General features: G+C 45.1%; 1 pseudogene; it reads right to left on the bottom strand.

Annotated features, from left to right (window-relative positions):
* Positions 1-700: 700 nt before the first annotated feature.
* LOC139477702 (cell surface hyaluronidase CEMIP2-like) overlaps positions 701-15,850 on the bottom strand; it is a 34,586-nt pseudogene continuing 19,436 nt past the window's right edge.

A 15,850-nucleotide genomic window follows, 5' to 3' on the forward strand; every position in this document is an offset into this window, starting at 1 on the left:
GTACCCCGAGCCGGTAAATATGTACCTTATCTGTGAGCGGGGTTTATGGGAAATACGTGTCCGTTCACTAACCAATGAGAAACGAGTAGCGTAATGCAAGGTAACATAATTGCGATGTTATAAACATATATAGCATTGTTGCCTTGTCAAGCCTTTTAAAGCCTTTCTTTACATACTTCAGATGGGGCGACAATGTGTCAACGCGACATATTTTGATCTTGAAACAACTTGAATTGACAGTAAAGCAATTTTAATATTCCAAGCGTGACAGTGCCACAAATTGTTGGTTAATTATGACTCTTTTTGCTTGTTTTTGCAAGGGCGACAACTCGACAATGATCCCTCTAGGATTCCATCGCAACAAATTATTAGAATTTCTTGCGAATTATTTTGGAATGTGTTGGAAATGGAATATTTTCATTTTGTTTGTTTATTTTCATATACTGTTTTCAAGACTTTCCGTATACATTTATTGCACGGGAAATAAAAAAGAGATCGATCAACTTCTCACTGCCGTCCCGTTGTATAAAATAATTGTACCATTTTACATTGTAGAGCCTTTCTGGTAGTAGTGCAGACCAGTGTCTTAAGCAATCACTCCAAACATTTTTGGCGCACACGTAAAAGCAAAAACATATAAAAATGAATTCTTACAAATAAATAAATCAACACAAACAGAATTCATGCACAGATTGCTTTTTTAATCATTAACGGAAAGAACAGAAGACAATCAGTGACATCTTTCAGCTCAGTTTCCGAAATAATAAGGTGTTTAGATTCCAAAAGTAAACTTAGATTTGTGACAATGTGTTACAAAGTGTAGTATTTTTGTTTACATTTCCTTAATACAAAATTTCTAGATCCAAAGCATACATAGATATGTCATGATTTTATATCTACACTTTGTGAATTTCCATGAAATAAATTATTACCTGCGAGATATCATAATTGAAATAGTGCTAACTATTCAAAATCACGGCCCAGTGGGCGCTTTGCACATTACACTATTTCTCGATTTGCATTTAGTATTCTTCCATTTGTAGTTTTGTGACAGCAGTCTAGCGCATTCTCCATTGACCACGTTGTCCTCCCCATGATTCCTGTTCCAGTTGGTGTAGGCTGATGAAGACCCGTCTTCCCACTCATAGGCGTCGGCAGCATTATTGTAGACGTACCCTGCACACATAATGCATCATACTTTATACCAAAGTCTTGAACGATTTTTCACAGATGAATGCACTTTAATGACCGTAAATACTAAGTCTCACAGGGCAATTAATCCCTTCTGTTTCTGCAGACTTTCACATTCGAGACCCGTGAAGATCCGGGGTAGAAAAGGTCTTCAGCAACCCATGCTTGCCGTTTAAGGCTACTATGCTGGAATATTGTGGCGTTTAACAACCAACCAACCAAACCAAACCATCACATTCGACAATGTCCTCATTTACAGGACTGTTGCATTCACATTATTATTTATTTCTAATTGTAGACAAATACAGATTTATTTGATCCAAACACTTTCAGTAATTGAATGACCCAATGGATGAAATCTCTGAAAGTTATATAGCAGATCGGATTGTTCGTGAAACCAAGACTTATGTTTGACCCTAAATATTGTACAACAACGTGCCTACACAACAGTGTACATGTTGCTGGGTATGATGTATACCTGTTACACGCAATAACAGACGGAAACACTGACGAAGAAGATACGTTTGAAGAGAGAGAGAGAATGAGTGAGTGAGTATTTCAGCAGTAGTTCAGTTTGTTCGGAGCACTGCTGTGAAACTCCTGTTGCTGGGTACGTTGCTGGGTATGATGCTTGGTATGATGCTGGGTATGACGCTGTGTACGATGCTTGGTATGTTGCTGGGTACGATGCTGGGTACTGTGCTTGATATGTTGCAGGGCATGATGCTGGGTATGTTGCTGGGTACGTTGCTGTGTACGATGCTGGGTATGTTGCTGGGTATGATGCAGGGTACGATGCTGGGTACGATGCTGGGTACTGTGCTGGGTATGATGCTGGGCACGTTGCTTGGTACGTTGCTGGGTATGATGCTGTGTACGATGCAGGGTACGATGCTGGATATCATGCTGGGTACGTTGCTGGGTACGATGCAGGGTACGATGCTGGGTACGTTGCTGGGTACGATGCAGGGTACGATGCTGGGTACGATGCTGGGTACTGTGCTGGGTACGATGCTGGGCACGTTGCTTGGTACGTTGCTGGGTATGATGCAGTGTATGATGCAGGGTACGATGCTGGATATGATGCTGTGTACGTTGCTGGGTACGATGCAGGGTACGATGCTGGGTACGATGCTGGGTACTGTGCTGGGTACGATGCTGGGCACGTTGCTTGGTACGTTGCTGGGTATGATGCAGTGTATGATGCAGGGTACGATGCAGGTGATGTTGCTGTGTATGATGCTTCGTACATTGCTGGGTACATTGCTAGGTATGATGCTGTGTATGATGCAGGGTACGATGCTGGATATGATGCTGGGTACGTTGCTGGGTACGATGCAGGGTACGATGCTGGGTACGTTGCTGGGTACGATGCAGGCCACTGTGTTGGGTACATGGCTGGGTATGATGCAGGGCTCTGTGTTGGGTACGTTGGTGGGTACGATGCAGGGTATGTTAATGGGTATGATGTTTGATATGAAGCTGGTAATGATACTGATAGACCAAAAGGAACACAATCTCCACATTCAATGTCGGTGCTGCAGACTACTGGCGCCTGTACCCGAGCAACATAAGAAGTCTACTTACCAATGTAGACTAGAGGATTGAGCGTCTCTGTCTTCACAGTGTCTCCCACGAAGGTATTTTCTGCGTCACTGAGAACCGTGAGAACCTGGCTGTCACCCCTGTAATACAAACAGTACGAAGTTAGCTCCCCACCAAAAACATCATTCAAGAAGATAAAAGAAAACACATATTGAAAACATCTTTTAAGAAACGTTCATACTTCCAGGAATCGTAAGTCATCTCTGAGATAGATGCTAGAGAACACAAACTGAAAGAATGAAAAGGTTACGACTCGCAGTACCTCACCAGACAGTTCATTCTATGAAATGTTTAATGGCTATTATTAATTAGTATGTATCTTAAACAGCCCTCTTGTACCACACATAATGTACTTAAAAACACATTGATGTAATAGCAAGATAAAAAACGTTAGCCAACATCAATGTAGTGAGTTTTGACATCCCATTGACGTCGACGCAGCCAAGGTCACAAGAAAAGACGAAGGCCAAATTTATACCATTCATTTGGACGATTTGTTGCGTCTTCTTCACGAACAATTGGGACTGCACAAAAGTAAGTACAAGACTATACTCTGTCTCATTGAAAGAAATTAAATATCTCCAGCAATCTCATTAAAATCAGATCTAGGTTCTCGCTGCCGCTAAACAAAGATCTGAGGTCATCTCATTACGGGTCACGTCTGAACGAGTTTCAACACACAATGGCATTATAGTCAATATACTTTCAGCATTCAAAAGAACATTCGACCCTTGAAGATCCGGGGTAGAATAGGTCAAGAGGCGACTAACGGGTTCGAGTGGTCAGCTTCGCTTATGATATCAATCACTGGATTGTCTGGTCCAGACCCGATTTTTTGTTCAGACCGCCGTCATATAGCTGGAATAAGGACAGTCTGGTCACTAGACTGGCTACTGATCACCGGGATAGTCTGGCCAGCAGAATGCCCGCCACTCACAAGGACAGCCTGGTCACTAGACTGGCTACTGATCACCAGGAGAGTCTGGCCAGCAGAATGCCCGCCACTCACAAGGACAGCCTGGTCACTAGACTGGCTACTGATCACCAGGATAGTCTGGCCAGCAGAATGCCCGCCACTCACAAGGACAGCCTGGTCACTAGACTGGCTACTGATCACCAGGAGAGTCTGGCCAGCAGAATGCCCGCCACTCACAAGGACAGCCTGGTCACTAGACTGGCTACTGATCACCAGGATAGTCTGGCCAGCAGAATGCCCGCCACTCAATGGGACATACTGATCACTAGACAAGATGTTTACAAGATAATACTACTCACTGGTTACAGAATCCCCTGGTGGCGGCGTACGTGGCGCGCACTCCTGTGTAGAGGTAACAGCTGTCGCCGTTGTGAACCCAGCCTTAAGCAGTGTGGAATCATGATGTGATTATTGTTGTACACAGTTTTAAACTTTACATGGTATTAAGTTTGCTACACCCATTCTTGGGATACACACGTAAGCAAGACTTTGTGTTACTGATTACCGACCAATCATCAAGATACATTAGACACAGTAGCACAATTCAGGAAGGAAGATGTATTTTGGCAAAAGGTAGAGTATGTTGCATTGCAAGATTGTTTCCGGGACATATTTACAATGCGCTCGCCACTCACGTGTTGTGCTTTAGCCACAATGAGGTCATAGCGGACCTAACTAATAAGTACAGAGAGCGTAGTGCGAAGCAGTGTTGGTAATCTGTTCTATCTAGATCTAGATTAAGATTTATATTGGAATTACGTTGTGTGGATTACCAAGCGACCTCTAAGTATGACAAGCACGTAGAAAATCAGAACATACCTGTTGAGCACGGCTTTGCAGCTGACAGAGTTTCTGAAAATGACGGAAAACAGGCTGAATAGCTGATACGACTGGTTAGGCAGATGCTGATGTACAGACGACTGCAGCAAATATTAACTTGAACACAAAGGTTTTCTGGATATTAAGTGAATAATTATTTTACCTTTGTTTCAGGAAGATATATTAACTCACCGATCTTGCAGACGACACCGAGCAGGTTTCCCGTCCTAACCACTTTCTTACTGAACAGCCTTGTGTCCTCCAATCCTGAATACGCAAAGTTGAATATCATTTTACATTTGAATTTGAACATTACAAGGATACTTGCCAACAACATTTTGCCACAATCCAAATACAGATCAATTCCCAATGCTGCTGTCATCTCCATGTAAACATTTAGTTAAATAATACCTGAATACTGCCACCTACTCACCGATAAACACCCCTTCTTCCTGTTCAACCCAGTAGTCCATGGACTGTCCAAAGCGGTAGATGTGTTCCTTGACGGTTGCCTGTAGAGAGAGTGAGACTGTATTAGAAATCACCTGAAGGAATGGTATCCAGGTTTCAATCATAATTCAACTGCAGATGTTGTAGTATAAGACGATTCATGCTGATGAAAAAAATTCATGATTTGTGTGCATTTGTATTTCTAGTGAAAATACATATTTAGAAAATGTACTCTGTTTGCGTCCCTGAACTAATGCACCCTGCCAGATATGTTCTGTAGTTATAGTTACCAAATATGTTCTGTAGTTATAGTTACCAGATATGTTCTGTAGTTATAGTTACCAGATATGTTCTCTAGTTATAGTTACCAAATATGTTCTGTAGTTATAGTTACCAGATATGTTCTCTAGTTATAGTTACCAGATATGTTCTGTAGTTATAGTTACCAGATATTATCTCTAGTTATAGTTACCAGATATGTTATGTAGTTATAGTTACCAGATATGTTCTGTAGTTATAGTTACCAGATATGTTCTGTGGTTATAGTTACCAGATATGTTTAATGGTTATAGTTACCAGATATGTTCTGTTGTTATAGTTACCAGATATGTTCTGTAGTTATAGTTAACAGACACCCACTGTATTGATGGTTACCAGATATGTTCTGTAGTTATAGTTACCAGATATGTTTAATAGTTATAGTTACCAGATATGTTCTGTTGTTATAGTTATCAGATATGTTCTATTATTATAGTTACCAGATATGTTCTGTAGTTATAGTTACCAGATATGTTCTGTAGTTATAGTTACCAGATATGTTCTGTAGTTATAGTTACCAGATATGTTCTGTAGTTATAGTTAACAGACACCCACTGTATTGATGTTTACCAGATATGTTCTGTAGTTATAGTTACCAGATATGTTCTCTAGTTATAGTTACCAAATATGTTCTGTAGTTATAGTTACCAGATATGTTCTCTAGTTATAGTTACCAGATATGTTCTGTAGTTATAGTTACCAGATATTATCTCTAGTTATAGTTACCAGATATGTTCTGTAGTTATAGTTACCAGATATGTTCTGTAGTTATAGTTACCAGATATGTTCTGTGGTTATAGTTACCAGATATGTTTAATGGTTATAGTTACCAGATATGTTCTGTTGTTATAGTTACCAGATATGTTCTGTAGTTATAGTTAACAGACACCCACTGTATTGATGGTTACCAGATATGTTCTGTAGTTATAGTTACCAGATATGTTTAATAGTTATAGTTACCAGATATGTTCTGTTGTTATAGTTATCAGATATGTTCTATTATTATAGTTACCAGATATGTTCTGTAGTTATAGTTACCAGATATGTTCTGTAGTTATAGTTACCAGATATGTTCTGTAGTTATAGTTACCAGATATGTTCTGTAGTTATAGTTAACAGACACCCACTGTATTGATGTTTACCAGATATGTTCTGTAGTTATAGTTAACAGATATGTTCTGTAGCTATAGTTACCAGACATTTTCTGTAGTTATAGTTACCAGACACTCACTGTATTGATGGTTACCAGGTACATTGTCTAGGTATAATATGATGTACTGTATGTACGGTAAGTAGGTCCCTTCAGTAGCTATGGTTACTAGGTACCTGCTTTTGCTCTGGTGACAAATGGGAACATTCCGTTCTAGTTAATATATCCCTGCTGTACCTATGGCTATGGGTATATTCTGTACTCGTTCAGACAAGGTACCTCCCATTGTTCTGGTGACGGGCTACCTTCCATATATATATTTCTAGTAAATACATGTAGTGACTTGGTACCATCTGTAGTAGTAGTAGTAACGGGATACCTGCAGTTCTGGTTTCTCTAGAAATGGTTATGGGGTAACTTCTGTAGCAATGGTTGTGGGATAACTTCTGTGGAAATAGTTATGGGGTAACTTCTGTAGCAATGGTTACAGGGTAACGTCTGTAGTAATGGTTACGGGATAGCTTATGTAGTAATCGTTACTGAGTGTCTTCTGAAGTAATGTTTACGGGGTAACTTCTGCAGTTCTGGTTACGGGGTAACGTCTGTGGTAATGACTACGGGGTAACTTCTTCTGTTTTTGTTACGGGGTAACTTCTGCAGTTCTTGTGATGGGATAACTTCTGCAGTTCTGGTAACGGGATAACCTCTGCAGGTCTGGTTACGGGATAACGTCTGTGGTAATGACTACGGGGTAACTTCTGCAGTTCTGGTTACGGGGTAACGTCTGTGGTAATGACTACGGAATAACTTCTGCAGTTCTGGTTATGGGGTAACTTATGCAGTTCTGCTTGTGGGGTAACCTCTGCTGTTTTGGTTACGGGGTAACTTCTGTAGTTCTTGTGATGGGATAGCTTCTGCAGTTCAGGTAACAGGGTAACTTCTGCAGTTCCGGTTACTGGGTAACTTCTGCAGTTCTTGTGATGGGATAACATCTTTGGTAATGGTTGAGAGTACCTACCCATGTCTGAGCGTTGGATACATCAGCCAGAGTGCCGCGTCTAGTGTAGCAGGCGTGCTTAGCGCTGTTGTAGTTCTGGGCTGTGTTGATGACGAGGTAACAGTCGCCGACATTCAATTGTTGTCCGTAATTGTTGTGACCACAACTTACTGGAATGAAGGAGAAGGTCGTATGGACAAAGCTTGTACATTTCGTATGTCCTCATGTACACATGTACTGTTTTGAATGTAAAGTTGAAGTACAGCCCGAACATGAAATCTTCCTATACATGTTCACAGAGCGAAGGTGAAAAATGAAACAAGTTATTCACATGTAGCATGTCATACAGCTGAGTTAGACCATCGAGATCACACCTCTCTTTGCCTCTGTATTTACATTAATCGCAGTATGTCTTGTTGACTAGCGGCGGAGGGTAGGTTTGGTTTAGATTGGGTTGGGGTAGAGTGGTTGGTTTCAAATGAAGGGTAGCCGACCCAAAACGTACCTGGTGAAAGAGGGCTTGCACTGAGCGGTAGCTGACCCAGCACGTACCTGGTGAAGGGGGGCTTCCACTGAGTGGTAGCTGACACAACATGTACCTGGTGAAGGAGGGCTTCCACTGAGTGGTAGCTGACACAACACGTACCTGGTGAAGGAGGGCTTCCACTGAGTGGTAGCTGTCACAACACGTACCTGGTGAAGGAGGGCTTCCACTGAGCGGTAGCTGTCACAACACGTACCTGGTGAAGGAGGGCTTCCACTGAGTGGTAGCTGTCACAACACGTACCTGGTGAAGGAGGGCTTCCACTGAGTGGTAGCTGTCACAACACGTACCTGGTGAAAGAGGGCTTGCACTGAGCGGTAGCTGACCCAGCACGTACCTGGTGAAGGGGGGCTTCCACTGAGTGGTAGCTGACACAACATGTACCTGGTGAAGGAGGGCTTCCACTGAGTGGTAGCTGACACAACATGTACCTGGTGAAGGAGGGCTTCCACTGAGTGGTAGCTGACACAACACGTACCTGGTGAAGGAGGGCTTCCACTGAGTGGTAGCTGTCACAACACGTACCTGGTGAAGGAGGGCTTCCACTGAGTGGTAGCTGTCACAACACGTACCTGGTGAAGGAGGGCTTCCACTGAGTGGTAGCTGACCCAGCACGTACCTGGTGAAGGAGGGCTTGCACTGAGTGGTAGCTGTCACAACACGTACCTGGTGAAGGGGGGCTTCCACTGAGTGGTAGCTGACACAACACGTACCTGGTGAAGGAGGGCTTCCACTGAGTGGTAGCTGTCACAACACGTACCTGGTGAAGGAGGGCTTCCACTGAGTGGTAGCTGTCACAACACGTACCTGGTGAAGGAGGGCTTCCACTGAGTGGTAGCTGACCCAGCACGTACCTGGTGAAGGAGGGCTTCCACTGAGTGGTAGCTGACACAACACGTACCTGGTGAAGGAGGGCTTCCACTGAGTGGTAGCTGTCACAACACGTACCTGGTGAAGGAGGGCTTCCACTGAGCGGTAGCTGTCACAACACGTACCTGGTGAAGGAGGGCTTCCACTGAGTGGTAGCTGACACAACACGTACCTGGTGAAGGAGGGCTTCCACTGAGCGGTAGCTGTCACAACACGTACCTGGTGAAGGAGGGCTTCCACTGAGTGGTAGCTGTCACAACACGTACCTGGTGAAGGAGGGCTTCCACTGAGTGGTAGCTGACCCAGCACGTACCTGGTGAAGGAGGGCTTCCACTGAGTGGTAGCTGACACAACACGTACCTGGTGAAGGAGGGCTTCCACTGAGTGGTAGCTGACCCAGCACGTACCTGGTGAAGGGGGGCTTCCACTGAGTGGTAGCTGACACAACATGTACCTGGTGAAGGAGGGCTTCCACTGAGTGGTAGCTGACACAACACGTACCTGGTGAAGGAGGGCTTCCACTGAGCGGTAGCTGTCACAACACGTACCTGGTGAAGGAGGGCTTCCACTGAGCGGTAGCTGACCCAGCACGTACCTGGTGAAGGGGGGCTTCCACTGAGTGGTAGCTGACCCAGCACGTACCTGGTGAAGGGGGGCTTCCACTGAGTGGTAGCTGACACAACACGTACCTGGTGAAGGAGGGCTTGCACTGAGGGGTAGCTGAGACAACATGTACCTGGTGAAGGGGGGCTTGCACTGAGTGGTAGCTGAGACAACACGTACCTGGTGAAGGAGGGCTTGCACTGACACAACACGTACCTGGTGAAGGAGGGCTTGCACTGACACAACACGTACCTGGTGAAGGAGGGCTTGCACTGACACAACACGTACCTGGTGAAGGAGGGCTTCCACTGAGGGGTAGCTGACACAACATGTACCTGGCGAAGGAGGGCTTGCACTGACACAACACGTACCTGGTGAAGGAGGGCTTCCACTGAGGGGTAGCTGACACAACATGTACCTGGTGAAGGAGGGCTTCCACTGAGTGGTAGCTGTCACAACACGTACCTGGCGAAGGAGGGCTTGCACTGACACAACACGTACCTGGTGAAGGAGGGCTTCCACTGAGGGGTAGCTGACACAATGCTCGGTGACTCCCTCCTGTTCCACTGTCATCCCAGCCGTAAAGGCTTTTTGCTCGTATAACTGTAAATATAATACCCAAAACAATGTAATCTCCTTGACGGCGCACAACATATTCTAAGTACATGATACAATTTTATCCTCCGTAACTACTTTCGATGAGTTGCAGGGTATTGGTTGAAACACACACATGCTCAACACACAGCAATGGACAGTTCTTCAATTCATTATAATTCGAAATATTTAGAACTTACCATCTAGAAGAATTCATAATGTACCAACCTCCGTAATCTTCTTTTGATGACATGCCCTGACCAGGCATAACATTGTTGTAACTGCCAAGTGGTGTACCATCGATGAAGACGTAGGTGCCATCCCTGGCAACGTCGTTCAGACCAAACCAGGCGTCAGTCTTGAAGGGTCTCATGTAGCGTTCCACTTCAGACTGAAAGTGATCATTATCTACATCACCAGCATGGCGGTTGGAGGAAAATGAATACATGACACTTTTTTATGATGTCTGATGAAGGGGGCAGAAGTAACCCTGAAACGTCACTACAAAGAATATAGAAGTTGTTATCAATATATTAAACAATTTCATGTAGTCACGTCGTCTTTACTCCCTCTATATCTGAATTACCTGTACACTTTGTGAGTTGATGGTGGCCAAGTTCCCGCCAAGTTTGACGCACTGTGCCTGAGCTTCAACATACGAATAGGTACCGGAAGTGAGGTAATAACACTTCCCGTCAATCACTGCGCCTGTTGTCCTACACTTGGCCATTGCCGAAAGTGCAGCTGAAACAATAATCAGATCATTACTATTTATCTTGTCTTCATCAGTTTTACTTTATGGAGGTCACAGTTGGCATTACCAAAGTAATACGCAAGGTAGGGTTTCGTTCATTCGGTACAACCCAGACGCATTTATTTAACGCTGCTTGATGATGTTACCTATTGTGTTATCAGTCATAGACGCATACCGTTGCCGGTGGTGTAGACAGCGTTAGCCAGGGAACCTCCACAGTTGACGGTGTTGTCGCCAGAACAGGACTTGGAGCACATGGTGCTGTTTCCAAAGCCTCCGTACATATTCCCACATCGGCATTCGTTACCGTTCTGTAGAGCAGCGTACACATAGCCCCGGTAGTAGCATCTGAATAACACATCAAGATAGAACAATATTTCTTTACTTGTTTCTTTCTTGAAAACAAATTTACAATCACTTGAAACTTGGCCTGTCAATTTCATGTTATAAGTATCCGTGAATTAACACCACATGTTGTCCACCTACCTTTCTACACAGGAGCTGACAGTCATGGACATCGTCAGCTTAATGAAGTAATGGGGGACATCTCTGAAGTTGAAGCTGTCTTTGTAGCAACCTTTCATTTCGGGTGTTGATCGACCTATGGTCACAATGAGAAAGGTTCAGTCGCAACGCATGGGAAAAGGGCTTCCTGGTCGTGAATATGGCTGGCTACCAAAAAAGGGGAGATCTTAATCAGCACTGCTATACATCAGATGGACACACTGGAATAGTGTACTTACCTTGATGTAGAGGGCCAGAAGGACACATGGAGTAGAGTACTAACCTTGATGTACAGGGTCAGAAGGACACATGGATTAGAGTACTAACCTTGATGTACAGGGTCAGAAGGACACATGGAGTAGAGTACTAACCTTGATGTACAGGGCTAGAAGGACACATGGAGTAGAGTACTAACCTTGATGTACAGGGCCAGAAGGACACATGGAGTAGAGTACTAACCTTGATGTACAGGGTCAGAAGGACACATGGAGTAGAGTACTAACCTTGATGTAGAGGGCTAGAAGGACACATGGAGTAGAGTACTAACCTTGATGTAGAGGGCCAGAAGGACACATGGAGTAGAGTACTAACCTTGATGTACAGGGCTAGAAGGACACATGGAGTAGAGTACTAACCTTGATGTACAGGGTCAGAGGGACACATGGAGTAGAGTACTAACCTTGATGTACAGGGTCAGAGGGACACACAGGAGTAGAAGCTGTAGCACTGAAGAAATTCGCCTCCACCTCGGCACCAAATCCCTGGATGAGAATATTAATAAAATCAGGTAGGGCTGCAGTTCATGGCACTGAGTGCAATAATACTAGCATCATGTCGAGCTTAAGTTCCTCCTCCTCAGTGAAGTGTCTGAATCAGGTATAATAACTGATATATTTGGGATAACACTGTCTAAGTAAAGTACAGTTTCTAGTACGTTTTAGGGTTGAGTCCGATCCGGGATTCGAACCCACAGTCAGAGTGAGGCACCTAATCGTCAACTCACAAAGTCAGTCATCTAACCCATTCAGGTACCGTGGCTTTCACAAGTCCGACAACTGGTAGTCAAGACATGTAAATTGACATGGCTCATATCAGGTAGGTATGAAGTTTATGCACCTATGTACATTGATGGAAAAAGGTAGGGCTGATACTTGAAGGATACTGCTAGAAGAAAAATCTGTTATGTTTGGCACTGTTTGCTTGAATTGTTGACAGTCAACTTGACAAGAAGTAGAAGCTCGAGTGATATATAATTCGCGGCCTTGTTACACACAACTCAGATATGTATCGGTGTGGACCATGTTTCATACTGTGTTAATACCTCGTGCTCTTGAGTTTAACCAACGACTTGTATGACATTGAGTAATTTTCACACAAATGATGACACGTTATTATATGAACAAACAATTCCCAGTACACCAAATCACTCAGTTAACGCATTTAGTTTCATGAGCAACTGGGTGTGCAGAAGACCTAGCAGCATGTGATGTGAGTGAGGGGGTGGGGCGGGGTATGTCAACTCACCTCTGATGTTGTCTTGGTACAAGGCTTAGCCGTGGGTATGTTCACTGCATCCTGAAATATTTGATGTGGATAGTTATGTTTGAACTTATACACGAAAACCTCTTCTTTGAAGGTAAAGTATTTTTTTGCGTTTTCTAAGGCAGTAAAACTTACATCTTCAGCTAAGTTGTAGGTTCCATCGTATGCGTCGTTGTAACAGTCGACGAGGTCATCGCTGCCACCTGTTCTGGTGATGGTAAGTGACGGGCATCGGTACCCTGGACATTTCTCGCCATCAACGCGATCAACACTGGAGTATATCTTGATGAATAACAACCTGTAAAGCATGAGAAGGTAACTGAAATATATTGGGATTCCAGAGTGAATGCAAGACACCGAACCTTCTCCTCGGGGAAACTGGATATACTGTGCAGCACCATTACCCTCCCTGTAAACACCTTCTCCTCAGTGAGACTGGACCCTTCCTTACTCTGCAGCACCTATACCCTCCATGTGAACCCCTTCTCCTCAGTGAGACTGGACCCTTCCTTACTCTGCAGCACCTTTACCCTCCCTGTAAACACCTTCTCCTCGCTGAGACTGGACCCTTCCTTACTCTGCAGCACCTTTACCCTCCCTGTAAACACCTTCTCCTCGCTGAGACTGGACCCTTCCTTACTCTGCAGCACCTTTACCCTCCCTGTAAACACCTTCTCCTCAGTGAGACTGGACCCTTCCTTACTCTGCAGCACCTATACCCTCCATGTGAACCCCTTCTCCTCAGTGAGACTGGAACCCTTCCTTACTCTGCAGCACCTTTACCCTCCCTGTAAACACCTTCTCCTCGCTGAGACTGGACCATTCCTTACTCTGCAGCACCTTTACCCTCCCTGTAAACACCTTCTCCTCGCTGAGACTGGACCCTTCCTTACTCTGCAGCACCTTTACCCTCCCTGTAAACACCTTCTCCTCGCTGAGACTGAACCCTTCCTTACTCTGCAGCACCTATATCCTCCATGTGAACCCCTTCCCCTCGCTGAGACTGGACCCTTCCTTACTCTGCAGCACCTTTACCCTCCCTGTAAACACCTTCTCCTCGCTGAGACTGGACCCTTCCTTACTCTGCTGTACCTATACCCACCCTGTAAACACCACTATGTCTTGACCCTTCCATACTCTGCTGTACCTATACCCACCCTGTAAACACCACTATGTCTTGGCCCTTCCATCCTCTGCAGCACCTATACCCACCCTGTAAACACCACTATGACTTGGCCCTTCCATACTCTGCTGTACCTATACCCACCCTGTAAACACCACTATATCTTGGCCCTTCCATACTCTGCTGTACCTATACCCACCCTGTAAACACCACTATGTCTTGGCCCTTCCATACTCTGCTGTACCTATACCCACCCTGTAAACACCACTATGTCTTGGCCCTTCTATACTCAGCTCTACCTATACCCACCCTGTAAACACCACTATGTCTTGGCCCTTCCATACTCTGCTGTACCTATACCCACCCTGTAAACACCACTATGTCTTGGCCCTTCCATCCTCTGCAGCACCTATACCCACCCTGTAAACACCACTATGACTTGGCCCTTCCATACTCTGCTGTACCTATACCCACCCTGTAAACACCACTATGTCTTGGCCCTTCCATACTCTGCTGTACCTATACCCACCCTGTAAACAACACTATGTCTTGGCCCTTCCATACTCTGCTGTACCTATACCCACCCTGTAAACACCACTATGTCTTGGCCCTTCCATACTCTGCTGTACCTATACCCACCCTGTAAACACCACTATGTCTTGGCCCTTCCATACTCTGCTGTACCTATACCCACCCTGGAAACACCACTATGACTTGGCCCTTCCATACACTGCTGTACCTATACCCACCCTGTAAACACCACTATGACTTGGCCCTTCCATACTCTGCAGCACCTTTACCCACCCTGTAAACACCACTATGTCTTGGCCCTTCCATACTCTGCTGTACCTATACCCACCCTGTAAACACCACTATGTCTTGGCCCTTCCATACTCTGCTGTACCTATACCCACCCTGTAAACACCACTATGACTTGGCCCTTCCATACTCTGCTGTACCTATACCCACCCTGTAAACACCACTATGACTTGGCCCTTCCATACTCTGCTGTACCTATACCCACCCTGTAAACACCACTATGTCTTGGCCCTTCCATACTCTGCTGTACCTATACCCACCCTGTAAACACCACTATGACTTGGCCCTTCCATACTCTGCTGTACCTATACCCACCCTGTAAACACCACTATGTCTTGGCCCTTCCATACTCTGCTGTACCTATACCCACCCTGTAAACACCACTATGTCTTGGCCCTTCCATACTCTGCTGTACCTATACCCTCCATGTGAACCCCTTCTCCTCAGTGAGACTGGACCCTTCCTTACTCTGCAGCACCTTTACCCTCCCTGTAAACACCTTCTCCTCGCTGAGACTGGACCCTTCCTTACTCTGCAGCACCTTTACCCTCCCTGTAAACACCTTCTCCTCGCTGAGACTGGACCCTTCCTTACTCTGCAGCACCTTTACCCTCCCTGTAAACACCTTCTCCTCAGTGAGACTGGACCCTTCCTTACTCTGCAGCACCTATACCCTCCATGTGAACCCCTTCTCCTCAGTGAGACTGGACCCTTCCTTACTCTGCAGCACCTTTACCCTCCCTGTAAACACCTTCTCCTCGCTGAGACTGGACCATTCCTTACTCTGCAGCACCTTTACCCTCCCTGTAAACACCTTCTCCTCGCTGAGACTGGACCCTTCCTTACTCTGCAGCACCTTTACCCTCCCTGTAAACACCTTCTCCTCGCTGAGACTGAACCCTTCCTTACTCTGCAGCACCTATATCCTCCATGTGAACCCCTTCCCCTCGCTGAGACTGGACCCTTCCTTACTCTGCAGCACCTTTACCCT

The sequence above is a fragment of the Haliotis cracherodii genome, unplaced genomic scaffold, assembly GCF_022045235.1.
Source record: "Haliotis cracherodii isolate W230 unplaced genomic scaffold, xgHalCrac1.p SCAF_34, whole genome shotgun sequence".
Lineage (NCBI taxonomy): Eukaryota > Metazoa > Mollusca > Gastropoda > Lepetellida > Haliotidae > Haliotis > Haliotis cracherodii.